General features: G+C 40.7%; 1 long non-coding RNA gene across 1 annotated transcript; it reads left to right on the top strand.

Annotated features, from left to right (window-relative positions):
• The first annotated feature begins 9,854 nt into the window (after positions 1 to 9,854).
• LOC117491796 lies at positions 9,855 to 10,202 on the top strand. Its single transcript, XR_004556793.1, has 2 exons — positions 9,855 to 9,923; positions 10,137 to 10,202. It is a non-coding gene; the product is annotated as an uncharacterized LOC117491796 (long non-coding RNA).
• The last annotated feature ends 683 nt before the right edge of the window (positions 10,203 to 10,885 follow it).

The following is a 10,885-nucleotide window of genomic DNA, read 5'->3' as shown; positions in this document are numbered from 1 at the left end:
TTTGTAGCTGCACCCTTCTCAAACCCATTGTAGTCATGCTCTATGCTCTGGTAACAACATGCAATGACAACAGGCATCCCCATCAAACGTATTCATAACTCTATTATATGTTCAAAATACACTAAGAATGTCACAATCCAGCTGAATCATTTACATTGTCTCATTGTGATACAACAAATTAACCTTAAAATCATAATATTAACATAGTTCATAATCTTTCCCAAGCCTATCAATAGATCTTCGAACATAAACTCCCAGCATTCGCTGCCTCTGTGTTCTTTATCAGCAGGTGTAGTAGCGCTACAAGCCGTCAACCTCAGCAAAAATGGATGCAAAGGCAAAATACTGCACCTTAACTATAGAAATCACTTCCTACTCACATGGTGGACACTGGACTCAAAAAAAAAAACTGCTTATAAAACACATTCTCTTAAATAGAGCATTCACTTAAACTACAACAACTGGATCTTTACCAATTCGGACTAATTTTGAAGCTATCCTCCGAAGCATATTATACATGTTATTGTTGATTTCATTTACGTTTATTAGTTGTCATCTTCTGCCTATTACATGTGTTATTATTGACTTTAATACTGTGTGTTTAATGTTTTATTGCTTGATTTTATATGATGTAAGGTGACCTTGAGTTTCATTAAACATGCCATTTAAATAATGTATTTATTTATTATAGAATAATGCTTCTTTATGAAGCAAATAAAACATGTTATATTAAACACAGTATTTTAAATCGTTTCATTGTAGCCTTCAGAAACCCATGTTATGGCAAAGTCATGGTGACACGGAAGAGAAAGGCAAATAAAGAAGATTTATAGAGCGCTCCTGGTAATGGTCTGCAGTATTTTGTTATATTGTGACCAGTGCATTAGCGGTGGTTTGTGATGTGAAACGTGTGGTTAGACTTAGAGTCTTACAGGGTGACTTTGGAATGCTACTCTGGTGCCATGAAGTCAGAGTAACCTGCCAGAAAGAGGCTCTAATGCCACTTAATAGGCCATAGCGGCCTCTATTTGTGTGTGTGTGTGTGTGTGTGTGTGTGTGTGTGTGTGTGTGTGTGTGTGTGTGTGTGTGTGTGTGTGTGTGTGTGTGTGTGTGTGTGTGTGTGTGTGTGTGGATGGGGCTATTGAGGGTTGCTGACTCGTGGGCTTTTGTGGCGAGGGCGCATTAGTAAATTGGGGGGAAAGCATTAGTGAACAGTTAGAACTTAACAGGGGGGTTACAAACAGAGCTCTGCGGTCTGCTTCCATTAACGTGGCTGCATTGGGAGAGATAAGTCATAAAGTTGTTTTGTGATTGTGGGTATGTGTGTGTGGGCTATGGACATTGGAGACTATGACATTTGTATTGTGTGTGTGTGTGTGTGTGTGTGTGTGTGTGTGTGTGTGTGTGTGTGTGTGTGTGTGTGTGTGTGTGTGTGTGTGTGTGTGTGTGTGTGTGTTCTGGTAAGGCATAGGGAAGACTGTAGCCATGAACATAACAACATAATATGCGTCTCCTTCTAACCTGCAACGGCGGGGGAAAAACGCCTTGTATTGATGACTTAAAAAGATAAAATGACCACAGATAATCAGGTTGTCTGGGATTGGTTTACGCCTCCCTCTGCACTTTGGTCAAATTAGGCAAAAGAAGGATCCATTTGAATGAGGCAAAATCTGCTAGCTAATATATTTGAAAATCAGCGAGAAACTGAATACGTAAATGGTCCAAAACGCAATGTAGAAGTCCATTAATGTGTTGATATACGGGAAGAATCCATTAGATAAGTAAAAGATTGAGTTGTTTTTATTGTAAAAATAGCTGAGCACATCAAGTTTGAGAAAACGTATGTTTCTAAACTCAAAAACAGACAGGGAGTCTCCAGTGGATACATTGCTACAGTGCTATTAAGTTGTTTTCCTACAAATATTTTTTGCTGGTATTTTTGTCTTTATTCTACTGTGTAGAAATCGGGGCGAGACATCAAATTTAGTCAATCATATGGCATGCAGTGTAACAACCACCAATATGTTTTTTCAAAAAGTTTTGTTGATCTTTAGTTTTTCCAGTCTTTTCTAACAATTGTAGCATTCAAGAGTGAGATAGGCATGTATGGAAGACTTTCAGCATGCACCTGAGCCTACCATCTCCCTGGTCCATCATTTTCCTGACCTGACATCATTAAGCACCGTTAAAGAAAAAAGTCTCTGTGTGATCACTAGTCCTGATGTCTACAGCCAGAGGGTCCTTCCCGATGACATCTGCTTGTGACGTCCACTGTTCAGCCTCTAAAATGATCAGGAAGAGAGAGAGGTAAAGACCTACTGACTGCATACCAAGCATTTTACTGTCATTTACAGTAAAGTGCATCTACTGTAATTTGACAGTATATACCAGAATAAAAAAATATATAAATTCAATCTGCCACAATTGCATTCAATTCCCTACATATAACCGAGTGAATACATGTTTATTAACATATGACTGTAGGTTATTAAGTCCTCAATCATTTGTACAGCTAACTTTGTTAGACTTTTTTGGAACATTAGCATAACCTCAGATGCTGAGTTAAGATGGCATTAGGGAAAGGGTAAGAGAACTGCATCATAGTCTTGACTGTTGTTCCATGGAGCAACATTGAAAACCAGACATGTACCTAATTTCTCCATCTATTGAGAGAGACACTTTTGCGAAACCCAAACAAACAAAACATTTTTTGCATTTTCAGTTGTACAAACAGCCTACCTTTAACAACGTTTACTTTAGGACAACGTTCTGTTAGCTAGCTAACGTCACTACGGCTAACTGAGCTTAACCTAGCTAAAGAGGTTGCCATGACCTAATGAAACATCATTTGAAACACCAACAGTTTAATAATCATACAGAAAAACTATTCTGTACACTAACAATTTCTGGAGCTAGACTAGACATTAGCTACTTTTTGGTATTCCACATTGTCAGCTCTCATTATTATTGCTGTTCAAAGTTATGTTCAGGAATAGCCATTAATGTCTTATAACCCAAAAACAAATAATATGTGCAGTTTAATAAAAGGGTATTATCATCACAACAGGAAGATTAGCCTTCTATCATCAGTATGATGTCAATAGATAGTGACAAGACTTGTAAAGCGCTCATTGCCACAGCTTCACAGAAAACACTGTAGGCTATTATTCTATTACATCACAGTTATCAAATAAGTTCATCTGGCTGTATAAACTTTTAATTTACTGGAAAATATGAAAATATAACAGTTTTTTTACAATCACTATAAATACTCTAAGATACTGTTGTAAATCTGCAGTAAATTCCCAGCAGTGTACCCAACTACTCCCTGTATACCTCATCTTGTCTACCCCTACTTTCTCACACCTTCCTCTCCTGAGACATAAACAACTCTTTCGGGGGTAAGAATCTGAGTGTCTATGTTCCAAATGCTGTAGTCCCCGGGGCACTTCCCCACACCGTTACAAAGCACCCCACAGAAAAGCAGGAAATGGAAAGTAGGGTTTGAAAATTAATAATGCATGATTAGGTAAGACGGAACAGGACACATAAGAAAAAAGAGATTGTGAAAGAACATTAAGAAGTCTGGAACAAGTCCCGGTTAATTTGTACAAATCTGTGTTCAACATGACTAACTGACCTTGATTTGATGATTTATGTATTCTCGGGATAAGGTGCCTAAAAGGTACAACTCGCAAGAGTCCTTTTTATTGCCTCTGTGGCCATTATTATGGGTCCACCTCTCTTTACAGTCATCTGAGGCCCCATTTACACGGAGACGGAAACAAAAATGAACCGAATTCGATATAAAATAAGTCTTCACTCGCAATCAGGCTCAATAAACGTGTCCGTCCACACGAGACCGCTCGACCCGCTGGAAACGCTGTAGTACATAGTACTCTATATAATAATATAAGAATAATAAACGGAGTCTCTCTTTTCCTCCCCCTCTCCTGACAGCCCGTCAGTATCCGTCTCATGTAGCTCGCTGATCCAGTAATGAGTGACCCGACAGTAAAAATAAACATATTTATAACTAGTTTAGGTAGTTTGAGAGGTAATTAAAATAGCTAAGGGTGATGGTCTAACTTGAAGTGTGTGTTTTGCTCCGCTCATCGCTCCATCACAGCGGGCGGAGCTGCAGGTGATCATGCAGAGCTGCGTGTCTCCGTCAGCAGCAGCTGATCTCTGATCTCTCTCTCCTGTCCGATTAGACTTCTCTCGCGTTTATGTCCATATCGATCAAATCTAGCTGGAGGCTCCAGCTGGGTGCACTGTCCTGCGAGATACCGGGACATAGCTCGAAACACTCGGTTGTTGTTGTTGGCGAAACACATCAGCAATGACGCGGGTGACACAGGGGTGAGCAGGAGAGGTGGGGAGGGCGGGGCTATGGCGTATAGGGCGTACACACGGAGCCGTTTGGCCCCCTAGAGCGTTCCGTCCGCAGATCTACCCACCTTGGGACCCGTTATCGTTTGAGCAGTCCGTTTCCGCGGTTCCGTTACGGCCTCGTGTGAACGAATTGTCTATACAATAGAAAAAAGTAGCAGATACAACCTGAACCGTCTCCATGTAAACGGGGCCTGAGAGAGACACTAAAAGCAATACCAAAGGCCCTATGCGTCAATACTGAGATGGCCCCCCAGGGAGCATTCAGAATGCCATCTATGGATGCTCTATGACAGAGAAACACTCATAACTGTCGGAGAGGGAGGCTTAGGGATTGAAATAGTGCAGCGGACCTTTAGACGATCAAAACAACTTCGGACCACCCCCCAAACCTGCAGGACCAAACACCAACGAGGGTGGCATGTTCATTCAGAAGGGGCGGGTGGGTATATTTGCCCAGGCACTTCCCCATTGGCTCTGCTGGTGCTGTTCACCCTAATGCAAACTCAATAAATGCACTAAAGGAAAATTCAATATGCGGAAAAGGACTCCTTTAAAATCAGGTAGAGAGCAACACTGGGAAATCAAGAAGCCAAATGCTAAAGTCAAGGTTCGAACAAATTGATAAATATTCCGTAAAGACTTGACTAAAACACTAAAAACAGAGGTCGCCTAAAATTAAAATTGGGAATAAAATAGTGCATCTAGAGAAATTAATAAATACATTAAAAAATCGAAAAAAAGGGGCTCAAAGTAATTCTGTAAAGAAATCGAAAAAGGGTCCTCCAACACATATGGACACAGTCGGCTGTCGCAGCTCAGTGGCGGCGCTAGGGGGTGGCTACTTGGGCTCAAGCCCCGGATGTTTTCTGAAAAGCCCCGAATGTTTCACTTAAAGCAAATGTTTCTCTCTCGGGAGTAATGTGCAGTACCGGAGTCCAACAGAGAGGCAGCAGCTGCGGGACAGTAGCCTGCGTACTGCGTAGCCTTCCCTGCCCTGAAGAAGAAGTGATCCTTCGTTAGCGTGAAGAGTCTGGTTTATGCGCTCCACAGTAGCCCCGCTGCGAGGCTCCGGTGAGTTCACAGTGCATGAGCGTGCTCCACTAGCACCCCCCCCCACCCCACAGCATCAAAATTCTGGGCTAAACCCCGGATCTCCTACAATCCTAAATCCTCCACTGTCGCTGCTCACTATTCTTTTTAAAAACAACACAAGGCCTTCGCACTACAGCGTCTGTTACTCACGCCCCTGGGCAGAGCTCGTAACTCTGCCCCTGGTCTGCTTTTATCCGTACACTCTTGGTTTCCATGTTTGGTTCCTTTGCTGGATTGCAGCTGCCTCTCTCCACTCAGCTCCTCTGCTCGTACTTCTTAATCCGATGGACCCCGTGTCCCAGCTTTCTCTTATTGCATGCTATGTTAATGTCACACTGCTGTTTTCGTTGTGTTCTGTTTTTCTTGTGCAGCATGACTGGAGTTTTAACTGCATTTCCTGTCAACCCTGTTGTGCAGAATGACAATACAGTATAGTCCTTTTATCCTTTAGTCATGCTGACTTTTCTCCCGAGCACAAACTACTCCTCAACAACCAGTGGTGGAAAGTAACTAAGTAATTTTACTAAAAATATTGTACTCTAGTACTTTTTGACATATTTGTACTTTACTCGAGTATTTCCATTTAATGCTATTTTATTTTGCTAATCCATTACATTTCAGAGGCAAATCTCATACTTTTTACTCCACTACATGTATTTAACACTCACAGTTACTTTGTACACATACTGTACAATACTGTAATGTACTACTAATCTTAACAATATTTCACATATCTAAAAAGCTTCACATTGACAAACTACAATATGAAAATGCCCTCACATGATTCAAAACAGGAGAATATAAAGTATAATAATATAATACTGCATAACAAGTACTTAAAGTATATTTTGATGCTTATACATTTCTACTTTACCTTGAGTTACATTTTGAAATTAGGACTTTTACTTGTAATGGAGTATTTAAAGACCGTAGTATTTGTACTTTTACTTAAAGTGGACCTATCATATATTGAAAAATATATTGTAGGGCCATACCTATATAAAGCATGTCTGTGAAGTTTTTTTTTCAAAATACCAAACAGATCACCCATTGTAGCCATGCCACATATTGCTCAAACCCCTCTTTTGAAGCCCTGTTAGAGAAATGCAGATTTTGGGTCCTTAGCTTGAAAAAAATAAATAAGAGGAGGCGGAGCTAATGCCTGATCAGAATTCTACCGGAGATAAAGTTAAATTCGGTTGTGATAAAACGCCATCCTGTTTAAACCACGTCAAGGATTATTTCTGAAATAGTATGGAGCTCAAATGCTTTTTCTCTTGCAGGTTTCTCACAAGATGAGTTCTTTTTTTATTTCCTGCTTTTTAAACACATGTGCTCTCCAGTACAGGTTAGCTCTGAGTGTTAGCGAGGCTTGCTAATGTAAACAAAGACGTCCAAAACACGTCAGGCATTGTTTCTGATAGCAACTTTCTGTGGGTCCGCCGCCAATTTGACGTCAGATCGGATGGAATCTGTATCCGCTCGTTGTACACCCGTTTTTAAAAGATTTGGGTACAGAGGAAAAGAGAGAGGGTTTTATTTTCTGACGCTGCGTGAGTTCCCCGACGCACCGGGGACACATATTTATGTATAAAAGACATCACAAAGTGCATTTTGCATGATAGGTCCCCTTTAAGTGAAGGATCTGAGTACTCAACAATGGCAACAACTACTACATTTTCAGTTTGATCAATACTACATGCAAAACTAAATAAGTGCCTTCTGCCTCAGCTGTTTTTTGGTCCAAATTTGCTTTAATATGATGTGAACTTCATTACGATATACTTTATTGTCACCCTTCGGAAATTAGTTGTGGACACCGTCTTGCAGTTCCACAAAAGATACAAAAATCATGACATAGTACACCATAAAAGACAAAAACGTGTTAACACAAATTGCTGATGTGCACAGTTAGCAAATCACACATATACACAGACAACATACTGACATTGGTGACCTATTACACAACCCTCATGGCCAACATTCAAACTATACATTACATTTGTTTGTTGATAAGCTTAATGGACATGGTAAACATTAGCATTTAGCTTAAAAGCACCACCGTGCTAACTATAAATACAGTGTCACAGAGATGCTAACATGGCTGGAGACCCTTTTTAAAAACGCCTTTTCCTCTTGATTGTTTTGTATAGATTTGTTTCCAACAGCACACATTAAGACATCTAATTTATTCTGTGTAACATACTGTAATTTGCAACCGCAATAAACGAGTACCAAGGGACTTCCTGCCTGATTATGTGTTTTTAATTATTAAACCATATTAGCATATGTAGTGCTTCTGTACTAGTTTGTGCTATGCATTAAACAGTATATGTGGCCTTGAACCACAGCAAACCAACATGCTGTTTGTCCTCATGAATTATTGTGTGATTTAAATGCCTGCTTTGTGGTTATGGCCGGAAACAGCCTGAGGGAGGGGTGCAAAAGGAAAATGAAGGAAGAGAGGATTGGAGCTGGTCGAGGCCGGAGGGGGATACGGATGAAGAGGAAAAAAGAAACCAGGTGCAGATTAAAAACATTACAAGAATAGATGTGGTCTGTGAGGAGAAGGTATTAAGAGATCTGGATGATGAAGATGATAATGAGGAAGAGGAGGAAGAGGCTGGGAGAGGAAGACGCAGAGAAAACAAAGAAGTGTGTGTTTTTTCTTCAGTAAGGATCTCTGTTTGGTGGTCTGGTCCATAAAAAACCCTGTTAATGGCTAAAGGCCGATGGCTTTTATCGCCAGGGGCCAAACACAGTCAGTAATGGTTTTCTTATTTGTGTGTGTGTGTGCTGCTGTGTATATGTGTTTTCATTTTTGATAGAACAAATCACAACCGGCATAAGTCCATTACGTCCTAAATGGACTCATCTGTCCTTCTGGCTTTTTGGGTCTCAGATAGAGAGTGAAAATAATCCAATCGGCTGGATATAAATATGTTTGCTTGGGCTAAAAGTATGAAGAAAGCTAACCAGATAACAGAGAGTCCCGAGCTTTATCTCTCCCCAATAATCTAGATCCCCTTAAGAGAGCACCGTGACACTCCAGTGACACAACCAGAGGGAATACTGCTCAGACGTTATGGACTGACCATAGCTAGTGTCTTTAAATAGTATCATTTTCTTTCCTCGTAAAACATATGCAAATCCGTTATTTTTTAAATGTTGAATAGTATATTGTTTATGTCAACGTTAATTTGCTAGCAGTATTTTGATTCCCTGTCTTTGATGGACATATAACCACGAAAAAGTAATGAAATAATTGTGACAGGACACGGTGAAAACCATAGACCTCGCCCCCCTCACTCAACGAAAAGCCACTTGACTTTGTTCAACATCAAGACAATAAATGACAACTAAAGTACCCAACTTGTGTACATAATAAGTTACACACAACAAACTTGGTCCAGTTGGCCATCGTGAGATCAATTGGTGGAGCTGGTGACCCATGCACTGCGGCTCAGTTTGCGCGGGGGTCCCAGGTTTGATTCCGGCTTGGAACCGTTTAAACATTTCATCCCTCTGTCTCAAATTTCAAAACACTATAACTCTCCAATAAAAACTAATCTGGCCCAAAAAGTTCTAAACATCCCCCTTTTTCACTGAGTTCTAGCTGGGGCTAGTGTGCTTTGCAGTTGGTTCATTTCGCGAACCACCTAACAGCCAGTTTGCTTTTCCAAACACCAGAGTCAGAGAAAGAAAGAAATCATGACGCACCATTCATGTCGCTGCAACACTTTATATAAGGAATATATATAATTATTTGTAACACAAGTGTTTAATATACACAACATCTTTTCTGAACGCTTAATACACCGTTAGACAACACAAATACCAACACTGTCTACTTCGTGTAGCGAATGAGTCCTTACTGCAAGTCAAGAATTTCAAGTATGTTGGGGTCTTGTTCTCGAATGAGGGACAATAGAGTGTGAGATGGGCTAGAGAATCAGAACAGTAGGAGGGTAAATGCAGTCGCTTTACACGATTGATGAGTAGAAAGCTGAGCCAGAAGGCCGGAGGCTGGAGCTACCTATCCATCTTCCTTCCTAGTTCCTACTCTCATATGGTCATGAAGGGTGGATCATGACTGAAAGAACGAGATATATATGCGGATACAAGCGACTGAAAGGACTTTTCTACGGAGGATGGCTGGCATTCTATCTCCCTTAGGGTAAAGGTGAGAAGTTCGGACATCCGGAGGGGATTCGGAGTAGAACCTTTTTGTAGAAAGGAGCCAACTAGGGCTGTTAGAAATTGCATGTGTGTAACCCTCCTGTCCACAAGAGGCACTGTGTAGGGAAGCAGGTAGAAGTTCCTCACAGGCTATAAATAGAGGCCTGGATGAGGACTTCCTCCTCTTTGTCCTCAAACACCCACACCAGGATTGAGTGTTTGGTAGCTGTTCGCCATGTGTCTTTTGATTTACCAATGTAAGTAGAATCCTCTTTGTAATTTGGATGTTTGCACTTGAGTAACCTCAATGGTATTGAACACATTTGTTGTTCAATATAGTAATGAATATAATTTAGTTCCAATTTAATATAATTACGGCAGACATATTTGTTAACTTTAATGTGCAAGTAATATAAGTATTATTCTAATGTGCAAATGCTGTAATCATTTTGTTTCACCTTTTCTACTAGAGCCATTGGCAACAGCTACCATCTCACCAACTGAATACCCTGATAAATAAAACAAAGACATTTAAACTCCTGTCTCCTGGTGGTTTGTGGCTCCAGTCTGAACATTCATCTCCAACAAGGGCGGTTCAATGACACATGGCCGCCTTGAAGTGTTCCAGCCTGGAACTTCCAGGCATTTCTAGCTGGGAGAAGGCTACGGGGCAGACCTAGGACCAGGTGGATGGATTAGATCTCAACGCTGGCCTGGGAGTGCCTTGAAGACCCCCAGTCGAAGCTGGTTAATGTGGCCAGGGAAATAGAAATGTATGGCCCCATGCTGGAACTGCTAACTCCACAACCCTGCTTCAGATGTGCAGATGAAGATGGATGGATAGAAATAGAACACTGTGACTATTATATCATTCATTATGACAGTAATGTGACCAGCAGATCACAGAGCTGGGTGGGAGAACTGATTTAAATAACGTTATATGTAAATACCTGTCTATGTTTGTCATGTTCAAGTTTCTGTCCATTACATTTTAAAATATCTAGTCTATAAGATTTCAGGCAAGAAGTGTTCAGAAACAGCAGAGTCCAACAGTACTTCTACACTATATATCTGTTAAAGACCAAAAAGGACAATGAAAGCTTCAGAAGAAAAACAAAAACTTAAAAGGATTATCTCTCACTCAACGGTGTTTCTAATGCACTTCTGAAAAATGCTGCTCCCCTAAAGTCACATGCGTTCCCTCACAAGAGCACTTCAA

The sequence above is a fragment of the Trematomus bernacchii genome, unplaced genomic scaffold (assembly GCF_902827165.1).
Source record: "Trematomus bernacchii unplaced genomic scaffold, fTreBer1.1, whole genome shotgun sequence".
In the NCBI taxonomy this organism is placed as follows: Eukaryota; Metazoa; Chordata; class Actinopteri; order Perciformes; family Nototheniidae; genus Trematomus; species Trematomus bernacchii.
This window is presented reverse-complemented; position numbering and strand designations above follow the sequence as displayed.